This window comes from Camelus bactrianus, chromosome 23 (genome assembly GCF_048773025.1).
Source record: "Camelus bactrianus isolate YW-2024 breed Bactrian camel chromosome 23, ASM4877302v1, whole genome shotgun sequence".
Taxonomy (NCBI): Eukaryota; Metazoa; Chordata; class Mammalia; order Artiodactyla; family Camelidae; genus Camelus; species Camelus bactrianus.
In genome coordinates this window covers 38783620-38787665 of record NC_133561.1, presented here as the reverse complement: position 1 = coordinate 38787665, position 4046 = coordinate 38783620, and positions in this window count along the sequence as shown.

Genomic DNA, 4046 nt, shown 5'->3' with positions numbered 1-4046 from the left:
AGGGCCCTTCTCCGCCCCGCAGGGGCTTCCCCTGGGCGCAAAGTGCCCTGGGGAGCTAGGCATCCCGGAGTCCTGCTGCGGAGCTGGCCAAGGGCTCCTGAGGGGACAAGGCTGTCCTCAGAAGGGACTCAGGCTCCGCTACAATCATCCCTATCCTCAGGGACGTTTGGATTTGACGTTCGCTACGGAACCCACTCTAACTGTGTGCTACGGGAGAGTGACGTGTGGAGTCTCAACCCCACACCTGACACCAAAGGGACTGTAACAGCTGGTGCGCAAAACCACAACTTGTGCCATGAGACCGACGAGCAGCTCTGACAGCTTCCAGGGCAGGCCCGTCCTGGCGCAGGGTTGGGGACAAACACAATGTACGCACTCTGGTGCGCAACGGAATTCCCCCGCAGGGAAGGAGGCATTTTCCCGGCGGGCTCTTTCCCTTCCATCCTCTATTCCCTACTATAAACGCACCATCTCCGAGAGTCAGGCTTTTCTGCCCAGAGTACAACTGGAGGCAGCGGCCAAGGCACACTTACCTCCCGAGGAAACACAGTGTCGGGCTGTGAAGTTTACCACACCCAGGAAGACTCCAAGTTGCACAAAGCACACCGTACAAAGCTGGAGGGAGGGCTTTGCCCCTTTTCCAGTTACCAGGATCTGAATGGACATTCTAAACATGAGAATCACCTGGCCTGAGCCGGGAAACCAGTCAAAAGAACGACGACACAGAAATCCGTCTCAGTGACCCAGGAGCAACCCCAGGTGCAGGAGGTCAGGAAGGAGTCAGCCGAGCCAGGAGAAGTCAGTGTGGAGCGAGGGCTCACTCTCCTCACGCTGCTTCGAGAAACCCACAGACAAAGTCTGCGGGCCCCGTCTCCTAAGCACTCCCTCATGGCTCCTGCAGGCACCAGCCAAGGCGAAGAGCTCCCGGGAGAAGCAGCCCACTGGCTCCTGGGCAAGAGTTTTGAGTCTGAAAAAGGCAGCGACACGCCACGCCAGACCCGTCACAGGACACACAGTCTGCAGACGAGGCCAGGAACGGCTGCCGGGAGAACGGGAAATCACCTTTCCCAGGACGAGGCCCAACAGAGCATGACCACCCCAATTCCCTGTGCCCCCGGGGCCTCCGCAGGTGGGCGGGCACTGCCGGGCCACACCGGAGACGCTCCAGGTCCCGTGTCGGCTAAAACCGACAGAAAAGGATGGAGGATTATGCTTTCCTGCAAAGACACTGCTGAAGCAAAACAAAACCTTTGAGCCTTCCTTCCTTCCTTCCTTCCCCGTATCACACTCGTTTCTTTGAGGAACTGGATACTGACCCCAGGAACTCCTGCATGCTAAGCCCGCATTCTCTCTACTCCTGAGCTACATATACCCTTCCCCCCAGAGCACACTAATTTCTAGGCACAGAGAACAAGAAATGCCAGCCACGTTCACTAACTTACCCAGTGTATAATAAGCTCCGTGTGCTCCAACAACAGAGGTCAGTGTTTTATGATCCGTCAGCTCCTGCGGAGCCACTTCTACAGTCCCAGTAGCGTACTCCGGTTTTGTAATTTCGGGATTAGTCGCCCCTTCCTAGGAACACAAAACAAGAGAATTCTGGAACCGAACTTCAGATCATGTGCCTAGGCTTAGTCAGTCAGGTAGACAACAGTTATTTACCGAAGCTATCAGAACATAAGCCCTATCCGGGGAGAAGCTGGCGGTACAAATAAAAGGCAGATTCTCCTCTCTGTTCTGCCAGAGGCACAGGATCCATGAAAACAAATCAGCACAGAAAAATTTCAACAGCTCTACAACTGAGGTGAATGGGTACAGTAACGCCACAAAGCACAGGAGAGTCCCCTGCAGGTGGATACCCCAGGGAATGCTGGAAGACCGCACTGTTTCGTAAAAGATAGATCCAGCGCAGAGGGGGGATGTGGAGGGGCTTTGGGGAAGGGCAGCCTGAGTAAATGGAAAAGGTGGGAAACACCATAAGGCATTAAGGGAACTAAACCACTGTTACTGGCGGTGGAATGGGAAGACAAAACATGCCGCCTTGAAAATGAAACATCACTTAATTTATTTCAAGTGAGGACGGCTAAAACAAGAACCAACTCCAAGATACACCTAACTTCCCCAGGGATGAGTTTCTTTTCAATATCCTCTAATAAACTGTAAGGGAAAGACCCTGAAAAAAAGAATGCCCACACAGACACTGGTTTCACAAGGTGAGTCTGGAAAATGAACACAAATGCATTATCCAGTCCTACGGCATTAAGCACAGAATCACATCCTAAACTGTAAGTTAAAAGCATAAGTCAAAAATTCTCATCAGCAGATGCAAACGTGAAAATGCACACTCACACCAACCCCCGGTTTATGTCTCAGAATCCCCTGGTAATTATATAGCCACACAAGGACATTAACAACAAGAGACTGTACCTCATCCCAGGAAGATTCTCTTCCTCTCCCTTCTGTAAAGTGGCGCACTGACACACCATCTCTAAAATGTAGTTACAGGTACATTAATGAGAATATTCACGAATGTATATTAAAACAACCATGTGCGTCTGTCTCCGTTCGTGGATGTGTCAAAACAAAAGTGGCAGAAAAGACTTTCAAAGAGTTACAGCATTTTCTGAAAAAAATGCTTAAGCCAAGCTTGGGATATATTTCAAACCAAGTAGTAAGACAAAAACACGTAAAAAGAATGGATATGGAAGTTGGGTTTGCGCACTATGTATTTCTAACATTTGAAGTTTGCCCTTGTTTTTGTTTTTTCTTTTCTTCTGTTTTTAAATGGAGGTACCGGGAATGAGCACACGGAATTCGGCATGCTAAGCAAGCATTCTATTTACCACTAACGTATGTAATTCCCCGAGTCAACTAGCTTCTCGGCATAGATAAAATAAAATACAAAACACTCTTTCACGGTTCACTGCCTTACAAATCATGTTAGTTTGCTGAAGCGCAAAAGATCTTTGAGGCCTTCTTCCCCGTATCACACTAAGTCTCACATCAGACCGAGTGGGAGACAGGTCTCAGGACCCTTGACTGAAGAGACCACAGGCCCCGGGTTCTTGTTGGTCTTCCGTAACGGATCATCGGCTGTGGAAAGTCAGGGCTCCACTCACTGCAGACAGTGACAGGGGCGGGCTTGTCCTCCAGGGAGCCCGGAACGTGGTGTCTGTTGAAGGCCCGTGTGCAGAACCGACACGTCTGCCCTCCGTCAGAGGACCCTCTTTCCCTCTACAACAGACACCTCCATCCCCAGGGCAGGACGGGGAAAAAGCGGTCCATCAAGTACGACTGCTAATGGACCAGAGGGACACGGCCGTGAGCCCAGTCACGGCCGCCCGTGCACGGGGAAGCCCCAGAGAGCGATCTGCCCTTCTTCTGCAGTGACTCCAGGAAGAAACAGAGGACTATGCTTTCCTCTTACCGAGCGGAGCAGCTGGCGGTGGGGGGCGATGTTGCACAGGGCACTAAGAGGAACCAGGTTCAGGTTCCCTGTTGGGTGACGACGGGCCGCACCCGGGGAAGGCCACGCAGGCTGGTCCTCGGAAAGGTTGGGGCCCTCCGGCCCACGGGGTGACCTGCAGGACAGAAGGGAGGGCTGGGTTGAATGACAGACAAAAGCGCCATCACCGACAAGAGCCGAAACCCAACGCAGCAACCGTCGGCACAGGGCACCCTCACCTCCACCGGGTGCCCAGAGAGCAGCACGGTGCCACACGCTCCTCCCAGGCCCCTTTGGCTTGCCTGCAGCCTGGGCCGCATAGTGGGACACGGGGATAAGACCCTGACGCCGCTCGTCGCCTCCGCCGCTGTCTCCAAGTGGAGGAAGCCAAGGGTCCTACTGCCCGAGAGGCTGCACACAGAGCATCCAGCACACGGGCAAACTAGCACCTTCCCAACAGCCAGCCGCTCTGGGCGGGACGGCCCTACCCGCCACATTCCCCAGCTCCACGCAAGCTTGCCCCGCTCGGACCAGAAACACGGAGACGGGACGGAGGTAAAGAGCTCATTCTCCACACGAGAAAGCAGAGCCGCAACAGGGT